The following is a 14115-nucleotide window of genomic DNA, read 5'->3' on the forward strand; positions in this document are numbered from 1 at the left end:
TTAATTTGCTCTTTTTTCTTAGAATAAAAGCTAAGACTTTTATTTGACCCCACGATTATTTTCTATTATAGTGATTTTATTACCCTCAGTGAGCTGTGGGCAAGATCAGCATTCTCCTCAAATGTCCCCTAATTTACTACTAGCGTGTATTAAACACTTAACATAGGCATGCCTTGGCCTCGCCACATTCAGACCTTCTCGTGAAGGGACACAGGCTTTTTGTACAGGCCACGTCAATGGGTCAAATGGGAGCACAGGAAAGCAAACCAGAAATGCAATGATGGTAAGGCAATATGTGTCCACACCCTGGATGTCACAGTCACTCACTCTGGGGCTGTGGCCAATAAGCCAGGCCAATACTGAGGCCCATGATCCAGAACATTCCCGTGGAACTGGTCAAAGTTCTCGGTACTGTCCTCTTCCAAACCCTGATTCTTGTTCCTAGACTCAAGAGACCCTGACATTTTGTTATGGGATAATAAAGCAAAACCTTTCTGGGTGGGGAGAATGTGACCCATGCTTTGATTGGGTGACTGACTGACCAGTGGCAAGGCTCAGGTTCTGAGACTCTCTACGACGGAGTCACGTGTTAGGCAAGCACTCTTTCCCAATGCACCACCAATTCAGGTGCCTTGGACCCCTTCTCTTGAATACTACAAATCTCACTTCCTTCCTTACGCTCCACGCAGCAGGTTTTCACACTTTTCTGGTGTGCACATACCAAGGCCCCAGACCCCCCCAGTCCACCCCACTCCGCAAGCCCACAGAGCTGAGGTGGGAAGACTAAAGGTGTTTTCCAGAGCCCCATGGAGCACCCTTGGCCTGCCACAGCTGTGCACACCCTGAGCTGCCCGTGGCTCGGTCTGTGAGGGCGGGGGAGGTCAGGAGAGGTTTCCTCCGTGCTCACTTTGTACTTACACCGGGGATATGCACTGCGTTTCCAAAGTTAAGGCTTCTGGAAACGTGAATCATCCTGACACCTTCATCGCCTGAACGACCAAGCAATCTATTGGACACACGCAGCGAACCAAACAGAAAGAGCTGAAATGAACACGGTGACCTGGAAGTGTGCTGGCCCTGGTAGGGGCCCAGCGTCCTGGTCACAGTCCACACTCAGCGATTCTGGGCACCTGCCCCCAGGGTGAGCTTGTCAAAGGTGTAGTCGGCCACATCCATGCCCTGAGCCTCCAGCTTGCGAAGGTTGGTCACGTGCTCTTCCATCTCCTTGAGGACCTGAGCCTGGTGGCTCAGGTAGTGGTGCTGCAGGAAGCTGGCCAAGTGGGGGTCCCTCTTGCTGGCCGCCAGCTGGTGAAGCTCCAGGAGGCCCTGGTTGACACTCTTCTCCAGATGGAAGGCACACTCCATGTCGTGGAGGCCGCCACGCCACTCACTGGTCTCGGGCTGCTCCATGTCTCCAAGGATCACGTGCCCACGTCTTTGGGTCTGCGTGGCCATGAGTTGCTGGGCGAGCTCTGCCCAGCGGTGAGAACAGCCAAGGAAGAAGCTCCAGAAGTGCTTCAGAGCCACATCTGGGCGGTCGCAGAAAACGGCTATGGCCAGGTAGAGGTAGGAGGCGGAGAGCTGCTCCTTGATGTGGGCGTTGACTGCGATCTCACAGTCCAAGGGGTCACTCTGTGGTAGCCGCGGGGGCGCTACAGCCATGGCGGGCACGGGGAGCAGCGAGCCGGCGAAGGAGGCCGGGAAGGAAGCCGGGAAGGAAGCCGGGAAGGCCGAGGCTGCTGCGCAGGCACCCGCAGGAGGGCAGGTGCCGCGTGGGCGGGACATGCCTGGAGAGGCCCCGGGCCCTCGCAGCTCCCAGGGCACGGCCAGCGGGTCTCCAGGCAGCGGCCTGCGGGGGAGCCGAGCTGAGGAAGGAAGGCGCTGCCAGTCTGAGGGCCAGGGGAAGGAGGCCTGGGAGGAGGTGGGAGCGGAAGTAGATGCAGATGTCCCGGGGGGATCCCTTGAGGCAGGGTCAGGGGTCAGGGGACTCCAGAGTGAAGGAGTGTTCAGTTCCCTGATCAACCCTGGCATTTCTGCACTGCCTTCAGGGCTGTGCGCAATGGGAAACGCTTCCGTAGGAAAATCAATGCAAACTTCTTGATATAGTCACGTCAGCCTGAAGGGAGGCCGAAAACGGGCTTAGGTGGGTCTGCCCGAGTTCCCCGGCAACCCAGAGTGGAGGATCCCCAAAGAGCACTGTGGTCATCTGGGGACCTGCTGTCCCAGGTCGACCAGAGGTGCCCTGCAGCTGCATCTTCAGCATCCTAGACAACTTTGGACTGACTCACCTATTTTCAGAAGTTATTTATCAACGCAAATAGGGCCAGGGAAATAGCTCAGAGAACTAAAGCACCTGCTTAGGCAGAGCTCAATGGCCAGGTTCCATCCCGGATATACTGAGCAGGCCTAGCCCCAGTGATTGAGATTAGGTGTGGTGGCGTGTGCCTGCAATCCCAGTACTTGCTAGGCTGAAAACAGGGGAATCACTACCAGTCCGATCTATGTATTGAGATCCTGTAGACCCTGTACTAAATATAGGAAAGAAAAAAAAAGAAAAGAAAGAAAAAAAGAAAAAGTCTGGGATAGTCACTAATCCAGTCCCCTACAGGAAAAGTCCCTGTTCTGTATTCATGCCTACTTGCTGCTGACTTGCTTCCCCATTTGATTTGAATCTAATCAATTTTGCTTGAGCAATTGTGTTTGCAGTCTTATTGATTGAGCACAGTTTTGTCCCACCTCATGCCCACCTACCAAGTTCCCATGTTTTCCACTTTAAAACTCCATCACCTCATTGTTTTGCTCTATGAAAATCCCTAGATTTCTTGCAAACCCACTAGAGTCCCCTTCTGTCCCTCTCTTGGCCACAGGCTTTCTTCTCCCGAAAAAATAATTCTGCTCTTAAACTCTGTTGTACCTAAAATTGATTCTTTGGTTTTCAAGACCAGAAACTTGTCCTATGTATCTTTCTGGTTGAGAGGGTCCTTCCCCTGTATCAAATAATGAAGGTAGGCACTTTGTAATGAGATTACTCTTCTTAAAGTAAAAGTATAAAACACAGGCTTCCTCTGTCATTCTGTACACTGGAAAAGGAACAAGAAGAGAGCTGTCACAATAAAGTGTCCATACTGATCCTCTTTACCATAGATAGTCTGAGCTTGAAAATGATAAGAAAAAGTTTTGTGTTTGCTTTTCTCAGCCACCAAAGATGAAGTACATTTGTTGTAGTAGCCTTCTGTGGTTTGTCGCTACCCAGTGTAACTTGGGTTGTAGTTTAATTGCTCTCCTAACAGTGTAGAGAGTCAAAAACTTTGAGATGCTTTCAGGTCATAAGTGTCCTCCTCTCATAAATAATTAATGTGGGGGCCAGAGAGATAGCTCAGTAGCATGAGCGCTTGCCTGGCAAGTGCAAGGGCCTGAGTTCAAAACCTGGTTCTGCCAAAACATATAAATAAATAAAATATATAAATAAATAATGTGCTTATCTTAGCAATGAGTCACTAATTATTTCTCCAAGCTTGTACTTGTGAGTCTGACCCTTTATTTTTCTCTTTGTCTTACGTACTTTCACATCATGTGATGTCTGATAGGTCTTTTCAAGTACTCAGTACAGTAGAGAAACAGGCAGAAGAAAACAAACAGGTGAGAATGTGGGGAAGGATGAGGAATTCTCTGATTGGAACAAAGGGATGCTGAGGCTTTTATGGCCCTTTGCCAGGGGCGGAGTTTGGGGGGGGTGTTTAGATGTACCTGAGTGTGCTGATTGGGGGTCTTCCCTGAAGGGGTGGAAAAGGTGAAAGAAATTGTATCCTGGGCTGAGTTGGAGAAGGAGGGAGGTGGACCTGGGAAAGATGGGCTTTTGTTTTAAGGTCTTCAGTCATATTAGATGACCATCATGATGATTTTAGCAATTCATACTAGGGCCAGAACCTATCAATGTCATTACCATGTTATGCCTAAGTGAGGAAAGAAAGTGTCGATGTATGAAGCCCTTTGTTATTGGGCTGCGCAGCCTCCAAAAATACAAGAAACCTGTTTCTCATTTTCAGTCTGTGGTATTATATAAGCAACAGAAAATGGATTAAAATTACACTGAAATGGACAAAGATTATTACAATTATTCTGCATATTGGTTCCTAAATGTAGTTGTTACTTTGAAGAGTTTTATTCATTTTTGTTTATATCAATCATTGTTTTTTGTCAGTGGCTAATATTTTTGCATCACTGAGTCCTCTGAGGGAATTCTTTCTCACTCTGTATGAGATTTGGTAGTTATTTTTTCTAATGTTTTTGGTTGGTTATTTCCCATGCTTTCATTATTTTTCTATTTAACAATATCCAGGTGAATATACAGAGAGAATTCTGCTAACTTCTAGAGTTTTTTTTCCCTTTGAGCAGACTTGTTTCTTTCTAGTACTCTTCCCTGCCTATCCTAGTCAGACTGTTCACTCCTGAATCTCAATTTTGTTTTCTCAGCATGGTAGTATCACTTCTCTTATGATTCCTAATCTTATTTTACAAACTAGAAACTCTCCATAAACTAAAATGGGTAGTGTACAGGCTCATTTTGTTAATCTATTCTGTGAAAACACTGCCTTTTGATTCCTAGTTCTAATGATTGAAAAGTGTGATTTTATATATTATTCCAAGCTTATGTTTTTCAAGTAGGATGGTCAGTACAGTTCTTCTTATTCTTTTGACATAACACACATTTAATTCTGAGAAGAAATATTCTCTTTTCTACAATGGAATTCATATTTAATCTTCCTTTATATTAACCATTAAAGAATATTTTTGGCTATGCCATTTGTAGTTCATCTCACTGTTGAACAACTGTAAGGCACAATTGAAAGATCAGGTGTCATGCATTTTTAGCCTTTATCAATTTGAACCAAGAAGGGTATGGTGCCTAAATAAATAAATTGTAATGGATTTCTAACTGGTGGTCAACTTGATACACCCAGCTGAATTGAACTATCATGGGTGTGGGATGCCCACTTGAGGATTATTGCCAGCAGCATAAGATGCAGAACTGAAGAGCTGTAGAGACATTATTAGGGAAGATGCTTGGATAAATTGTTGGAGCTACTGAAAGCTGCTGGTTCTCTTGGGCTGTTTTGCTGACTTTCATGATGAACTTGGCTGTTCTTGTCACTTGGAGGAGCTCTGAATCTTCCTTGTCACTGAGAATACCTGTGGTTCATTTTGGGAGAGCTCTGGCCCTCATCTTGAGCATTACTTCCTGGATCTGGAGGGGAATATGGTACACTGTTCAGCCTCATAGAGAAGCTTGTTGTGTTGGTTTTCCTTGTGGGAACTCAGTGCTCCTCATCCACAGAGGAGCTCAGGGCCTCACTGTTGCTAAGGATGGCTGTGGTACTTTTGGAGAGAGCTCTGGTACTTGTCTTGAAGGTTGCTCTCTGGCTTCAGTACAGATCCCTTAGCCTGCTAGCACAGACCTTTAATCGCATAGGCATAGACTTTCTAGTTTACACCACTGGCCTTTGGGCTTTTCCAGGGCAGATCCATGAAGCATGCTTGCCTGAGACTTGTTGTGCGCTCTAGGCCTCCAGTTGGACTTGTGGGAGGCATTGCTATGAGCTCTAGGATTTCACCTGAACACATACAGGATATTAGGATCCAAACACTAACTGGATTCTTTTTTTTTAATTTTTATTTATGTGTGTGTGTGTGTGTGTGTGTGTGTGTGTGTGTGTATGGCCAGCTCAGCCCACCAGGGGGCGGGGCTGGCTAGCATGTGGTGCTGGGGGATTGAACCGCGGTCCCTGTGCTTTACTTAGCTTGTTCTAAGTGGGTGCTTTAGATCACTGAGCCATCTCACCAGCCCCCACTAACTGGATTCTTTGGTCTTTAGTGTGTGGACAGATTTCTTCAACTTCTTGTATATGATTCTTTGGGTGATTCCTTATAAAATAATATTGTAAAATATGTGCTGTATGATATTCCTCTTGCAAAAACCCCAAATCACAACACAAATTAATCCATATATTTACAAAAAATAAAAACAAGGAACAAAATAATATTTCCAAGTGAATAAGAAAATAATGCTGCCAAATTAATCCTTTTTGGGAGATTATTACATTAAATGATAAGAGTGATGTCCTCTTGCTGAAGATAACTTATTGTGTTAGAATTGCTTTGCCCCTGAGAAAGACTGACTTCATATGTTTAACTATATGTGGCATAGGGTGTGAATTAGTAGACATGAGAGAGTTATGATGTGTCTATATTGAACCAAAGAGTAAAGGACTAAAAAAACTAAAAGCAGAGTTAGCTACAAGGAGAGTATTATCAAGAATCTCATTTCACCTGTAAATCCACTTATAGAAATGAACAGCATGAGTTCATTTGTTGGGAATGACAAATTTTTATGGTGTGATTTTTATTTGTTCTCTGTAAAAATTAACATACCTTACACTGATATGAGCATTAAATGGTGTATTAACAGAAGACATTTACTTCTTCACTGAAGGGTTATATTCACAATAGAGTGTAATGGACTAAGAGGACTGTATGGATCTTATAGAAGTTAGGACTGAATTTTACAAACAGATGGGAACATAGAAATAAGTTTAATTGGACTGCCATTAGTGAGACTTAAGCTTTCTCAGAAAATCCTTTATGGCTTGAGAGATTTAGAATATACATATGTACACACTGCCTACTCAAATATAATAGCAAAATGATAGTAATTTTTATTGTAATTACCATAATACAAATGAAATTAAAATAATAAATTAATGGCCATTCACTGAAGCAATCCAGTTTAAATGTTTCAACCAGGCATTTCTAGTACTTTTCCCTTAAAATATTATGTGTTTCTTTTACTGATGTGAAAATTACTTGACGTTGCTGGAACATTTTTAATGAAACAACTTCTGGAGTCATTTTGATCCACATGGGAAAAACAAGCATTACTAAAAGTTATACTTAATATATATTAGCAGACTTAATCATTCAAATAACATATGATTGATTGCTTGATTTTTTGCTTTTCCAATACAAATAAGTAAGTATTTGAGCCCATCAGTATTGAGAAAGAACATATTTTTACAAAGGTTTTACAGCAAAGGGTTGACATTTGTAATACCTGGCTTATCTCTACTTTCTCTGTCCATCTCATGAAATTAGAAGTGAACATATAGTTTTTGATACTTGAAGTGCCTATTACAAGCTGAGCATTAAAGAATGAAACTCAAAATGAAGCTGTGTTTTGTCTCACACAAACACAAACACACGGATTTTTTTCAGTTTATCCTCAAAGCTTGTAGATATTTTGACATAAACCAATGATTTAATGACATTTTGAAGCACTTTTGTGCATTTTGAAGGTAGGCAAACTAAAAGCTAGCAATAGGACCTGTTTTTCTGGATTTTGTGCATACAATCTAGGCAAAAACTTGATTAACCTTTGGCATAGCAATTTTTTTAAAGTTATAACTTCAATTACCAAATGTCCTTGTCTAGCCCCCATCCTTTGTGGTTCGGTGATCAGAAAAAATATACATCTCATGAATTCATACAAATAGTTTTAGGTATATATGTTTTAAGGGTTGGCCAGATAGCTCAATGGACTAAAGTGCTTGCTTAGGTAAAGTGCAGTGGTAGGGGTTCAATCCCCATCGTGCCATGCCTACCCCGCCCCCGGAGAATGCTGAGTCTGTGATTGAGATTGGGCATGTTGCCACACACCTGTAATCCCAGTGCTTGGGAGTCTGAAAACAGGAAAATCACTCCCAGTGTGATTTATATGTAGTAAGATGCTGTAGAAGCTTTACTAATTAAAAAAAAAAGATGAGTATGTTTTACCTTTATTGTTGCTATAACAGTACCTGGGATAAATAACTTAGATATAACAGATTTATATCTCACATTCCTGTAGCCTGGGCCATCCAATAATATTTCCCTGGCAACCAGAAAGGGCTTTTGTTGCATCATATTATGCTAGCAGTTATCAACTGGTGAAGAAATACAGGTACAGAAGGATAATTGGTCAAGCTTGTCCATTTAAAAGAGCTAATTTCTACCATAACAAGCCAAGTCCCCCAACGAAAACCTTCATGTATTTATGAGACTAGAACTTATATTTCTTTGTTTGCTCTATTTTCTTAAAATTTATTTTAAGGAGAATAGAAAAATAATAGATAAATCATTAAGAATAATACACATATCAGGCTCACATGTGTGAACATTGTATTGTCTCTTTAGTAGAAGAACCTGAAAGAGTAAATAAAATCAGAAAGGTACAATAGATACAGTAAAAGGGAAATAAATAATTGGGATGAGAGAAAGCAGAAAAGATAGAAAAGGAAGGGAAAATATCATGTATGGATATACATAGGACCACTAACATGATTGTACTACTCATTTCCATTAGATTTTGAAGATAGCAGTTAATGCTTAAAACTTTTACTTTTATCAGTTTTACATGCTTATATTTGTAAGCTGAGCAACTACACTGAAGATAACAATGTGCACTCTAACAACCACTGCTCAATTCCTATCTTTTTTAAAATTTGTGTTCTCTCTCTCTCTCTCTCTCTCTCTCTCTCTCTCTCGGGGGACCAGGGATTAAACTCAAGTCCTTGCACTTGCCAGGGAAGCACTTATTCTACTGAGCCATCTCCCCAGCTCCAAAAAATTGTCTATCATTTCTAATGCCACTATCACTAAACATTTTCTAAATTGTTCTTAAAAGAGCATTATCAGTTAAATTACAATGTAACTTTCTGAAGGAACATTTAAACTGCAGGACTATGCAATACTTACTGTGTGTAATCAAAACCTTTGTATAAAGACTTCTGTTATGACATATCCTACAATGAGGAGGAAGTATGTGTATTTTAGTTTTTAAATTTATTTTAGCTTTGCAAATTTTAAAAACGAGACATAAGCACCTGGGAGATAGCTCAGCGGCATAAGCACCTAAGACTATATGCAAATGCCATGATATTTTCAGAAAATTAAGTGTTAATATTTTCTTTCAAATATATTTTCACATTGAAAGAATATATGATAGTTATTTTGGAATTATAAAACAAATAATTAAGTGTATAATCAATAATTTAAAGAAAATATTATGAAAGGAACTATCCCACATTCAGGGGGTTCTGGGATGGTTTGTTATGTACACTTATTTTTATCACCAATTTGGTGCCATTTTTGAAGGGTTTTGATGCCTGAAACATGAATTTGAAAAAGTACATGTTAGAAATTTTATACAAATATAGATTTAATGATTTTTACCGAATTCAGAAATACTTTTCCATTAATCAAATTTACCATAGAAAATATTTCCTCTCAGAGGAAGAGTATTTCATACAATTTTATAAGCCTATATTTCATGTAAGATGAGCTTTTTCTCATAAGTTTAACAATTTTAATTTATTCTATCATTGGTATGCCTGAGAATACTAAACATAAAAGGTGCAAAAAGAAGGGAAAAAGAAAATACAGACCACTCTGAGGCAAACAAGGATGTCATCATTCCCTAACATTTTCTCTCCCTGCTCATTGCTTAACAGCTGCCTAATTATGCCTTTATTTTGCAGTTTGAATAGGTTCTTCATATTTGTCTTCAAAGAGAATATTTCTAGGCAATTCATATTTATGGTCAATTGGCATCACTTGACTCATGTATCTTGAATATATCTCATTCAGATTTTACTAAATAATTTCCATTTACCTATGTGCAGATAAAACTAAACTGCCACAGATATTCCAAAGCCTGATTTTCCTGATTAGTAATGATATATATTTTTGAAAAAAAAGGGGGAGAAACTTGGAAACTGCACTCTACATAAATACCTAAATTCTCTACTCTAAAAAGTTACTGGCTAATGAAATCAAAAATAGCACAAGTGCCAGGTCTTAATTTCGTTCAGTAGAGGAATGTGAGGTTTGTTTGTTTGTTTCTTTGTTGTTGTTGTTGTTGGGTTTTTTTTTGTATTTTTTTAGGAAAGAGTCTACAGGGTGTTCAGGTTCTCACTACTAGATCAGACTTGTAGTGATCCATCTGTATACAGCCTCTCAAGATCTGGAACTGTAGGTGCATGCCACCATGCCCAGTCTCAATTACTGTATCAGCGGGCCCTGGGGGTGGGGCCAGCACAGCAGGCCCAGTGATTGAACTCTTGGCTCCTGCACCTGCTTGCAGGTGCTTTAATCCACTGAACTATTTGCCTGGCCCTTCAATGGAGAAATGTAAAAAGTAGTACTTTATATATCAGAAGGTTCCTAGTAATAAATATATGCATAGAAATTCAAAAATTGCAACAAATACGTTAATTTTCAATTATAAAAGAATATTTGATTTTGTACTTCCTGACAAATTGATATTTTGAAGGACTTAAAAATTTCAGAAAAAGATACTCTTCAAGTTGAATTCATTATCTGTTTTCTGCCAAGATTGGGTTTACACTTAAAATACAGTTAAAAATTATATGTACCACTTTATATTGGTGGGTAGTTATATGCAAGAAATTGTGTTTCTGGGCCTTGAAAACTATATCATGGAATATTGGATAAGAAATACAAAACATCGATTTCTAGAACAAATGTCAAGAAGAATGACATTTTTTCCCCTTTTTGGTATATATGTGTAGTGGCAAACTGTCACTATACTCTTCTGTTGTAATGGATGAGACAAGATTGATACAGAATAAATAATGATAGCTATTTGGAAGAATTCTGATACTCCATGTGATCAATCCCAAAGGCAACCCAGACTGTGTTGTTTTAAACAAGACTCCAAACATCTTTTTTCTTGAGTTTCTTAGTTTTAGAAAAAATGTTCAAAGACAACTGGTGATATTATATCTTTGGTGAAAATGTGTGAACACAACTATCTTTACAGCTATGTTTATGTATACAAAATAATTATTATGGTAGTGCTTTTTAGTGCAATTTTATAAAATTTACTCATATCATACCAACGATAGACCAAAGAAAAACAGAAATAAATCCAGTGAAATGTTAATTTTTTCATCACTGCATAATAATTGAGTTTACAGGGCTGGCCAAATAGCTCAGCAGATTAAAGCACATGCAAGCAGGCACAGGAGCCAGGGATTAGATTCCTGGGCCTGCTATGCAGGCCCTGCCCCTGGAGCATGTTGAGATGGCAATTGAGACTGGGCGTTGTGGCACATGCCTTTAATCCCAGCTCTTGGGAGGCTGTAAACAGGAGGATCACTATGAGTCTGTTCTAGTAGTGAGACCCTGAACATCCTGTAGACTCTTCCCTAAAATACAGAAATAAATAAATAGATAAATAAAATAATTGAGCTTACAATTAGCTCTCAAAACATTTTTTTACCCCTAACAGTTATGAAGGTAGACTAATCTCCTCTAGATGGTTCCAAAGGGGGTAATGTACAGTTATGTACTACTCAATAAAGTAAGTCCCCAATTTATGAATGGATTCCATTCCACGAAGATATTTGTGAGACAGATTCATTCATAAATTCAACAAGGTGAGTCTTACACACCTTTGACACAAATATTTAATACATTTATTATATTTGTATTGCTTTATGCTTTCTAGAAGTTCCCCCCACATCACTATTTTGCCTCTTCATCCTATATATCCTAGACTCTGACTAGCCACTGTAGTACTGTACCCCTTCTCACAATAGAGGTACCATACAGCAGCACAACTGGGACAATGTCTTGCAACTGTATAAGCTAATTCTGCCATTTGCCAGAATCTAGAAATGTTCATAATGTGAGTTCCATTCATAATATTCAGTAGATCTTTTGGAATGGTGATAAAAGAAGTTTAGCAAAACTGGTCTTTGGAAAGACATCAATTAATCTGATAGCAGTGAACAAAATCAATGTTTCTAGAGATTCATCAAATGAAAACAACAAATTAAAAATTGTTAAATAAAATTCATACAAAGTGGGAAAAACATGTGGAAGTCCCTGGAATTTGAGCTAATGAATATAATTACATTCTCTTGGCTCTGCATTAAAGAAATGTTGGTCCAGCAAGCTTGCTGGCCAAGTGTCAGTTCTAATTCCCCTAGGCACTCTAGGGTAGTAAAACAATTTGGAATTGTATTAATAATCATAGAATAATTAATTGATCCATTTTTTTCATATATCTATGAAAAAGAAAGTTATGCTATTTGGCTAGCAGTAGCTGTGTGATTCCCAGTTCCCCACCTGTAATACATGCTATGTAGTACTGATGCAGGTCAAGAAATATATGAAGAGAAAGAACATGGTACATACACAGCCCTGTGTTTCCATAGCCCCACTCCAGAATTTTGGTACACAGTCATCAGCTTCCTTCCATTTCAGCTTGGCTATGACTGAAGAACTATTCTAGATAGATCAAGAAGCTGTTGAAAAGCATGAGACCCCATCTTCATGAATCTAGGCTACAGGAGCTTCACACAGTAAAGAGAATGAAGCATCTGTATGCTCCCACCATCTTTCTACAGCATTTACACTATAGAGAGAATCCTAATAAAAAGCATTACCTCTCCCTAGCCTGTGATTTAGAGCACAGAGATATGAGAAGGGTAAGACGACAGCAAGCTGCAAATAGTGACAACACCTGGCTTACGACAAGTGTTAACAATCAATGCGGTGAAATTTATGCATTATAAGTTTATTGAAAACAATAGACTAAGCATCCTGAAGGTAGTGGTGCCCAATATCTTGGTGGAATAAAAGTAGAGGAAAGCAATCAGAGGCATGATGAAAAGATGACGAAAAGAGAACGAATGTTCTGGTAAAACCAGATTCAACACTGAAGGTAAGGAAAAGTGAGTACACATCAAATACATCACTATAAAGAAAAGCCTTCTATAACAAAACAACATCCACATTATGCTAAATGGACAAAACCTGCTGCACTTCACTTTACTTTTTAATTTGTATTCATTTTAAAGAGAAAACATAGCAATGAAAAAGTTTTTAAACAGATTAATAGGATGTTTACAGTAATTAATACATTGCATATTGCTGTCTTTGTAGTAGTCATTCAGAGGACAAGATGCAGCACTTCACTTTAATATCAACAACAAAACAAGGATGTCCACTGTCACCATTCTTATTTAATATAGTTTTAGAAACATTAATCACAGCAATTATACAAGGGAGAGAATTTAAAGGAGTAATAATTGGAAAGAAAGAAGTGTAACTATTATTCACAGATGGCATGATACTCTACATAGAAAACCCTAAAAACTCTATCAAGAAACTTCTATATTTAATAACCATATTCATTATCATAGCAGGATGTTGGGCAATAGTCAAATCAATAGAATTTCTGTATACAAACAGTAAATGTACCCAGAGAGAAATTAGGGAAAGCACACCTCCTACAATAACATTGAAAAATCTAAATACTTAGGAATCAAACTAAAAAACAAAGGAAAAGATTTATGCAGTGAAAATTATAGTTTTCCCAATGAAGATGTCGATGATTTCAGAAAATAGAAAGTATTTCTGATCCTGGATAGGAAGAACTGACATTGTGAAAATGGCCATACTCCCAAAATTGTTATACAGATTTAGTGCATGTCCAATTGAAATACCATTGGTATACCTCACAGAGCTAGAGAAAACTTCTTAAATTCATCTGGAACCAGAAGAGACCCAGAATATCAAAACAATCTAGGAAACAAAGGAAAGGCAAGAGGTCTCAAAATCCCCAACCTGCAATTATACTATAAAGCTATTGTGATAAAAACAGCATAGTACTATAAAAAGACAGACCTGAAGAGCAATGAAGCAGATTAGAAGATGCAGTCACGACTAGAAATACACTCAACTTATCTTTGACAAAAGGTCCAAACATTCAGTACAAGAAAGCCTCTTTAATAGCTGGTGCTGGAAATACTGGCTTTCTACATGCCAAATACTAAAATTCGCTCCAGGTCTATCACAATGCATTAAGATAAACTAAGAATGGATGAAAGATATAATATTTTTTTTCCAAAGTTTTATTGACAAACAGATAGCAATGAGACAGTTTCAAATCATATCGGAAGGACAGTTTCAACAAATAATACACTGCATATATTCTTCTTAGTGGTTAATTGCTGTACAAGATGCGACTTGTGATCCTATTTACAAACACCA

At 39.1% G+C, this 14115-nt stretch overlaps 1 pseudogene; it reads right to left on the minus strand.

Moving 5' to 3' along the window:
- Positions 1-1113: 1113 nt before the first annotated feature.
- Positions 1114-1662, minus strand: LOC101582434 (annotated as a pseudogene).
- Positions 1663-14115: the final 12453 nt, after the last annotated feature.

Source organism: Octodon degus, unplaced genomic scaffold (assembly GCF_000260255.1).
Source record: "Octodon degus isolate 3935 unplaced genomic scaffold, OctDeg1.0 scaffold00041, whole genome shotgun sequence".
NCBI classification, from domain to species: domain Eukaryota; kingdom Metazoa; phylum Chordata; class Mammalia; order Rodentia; family Octodontidae; genus Octodon; species Octodon degus.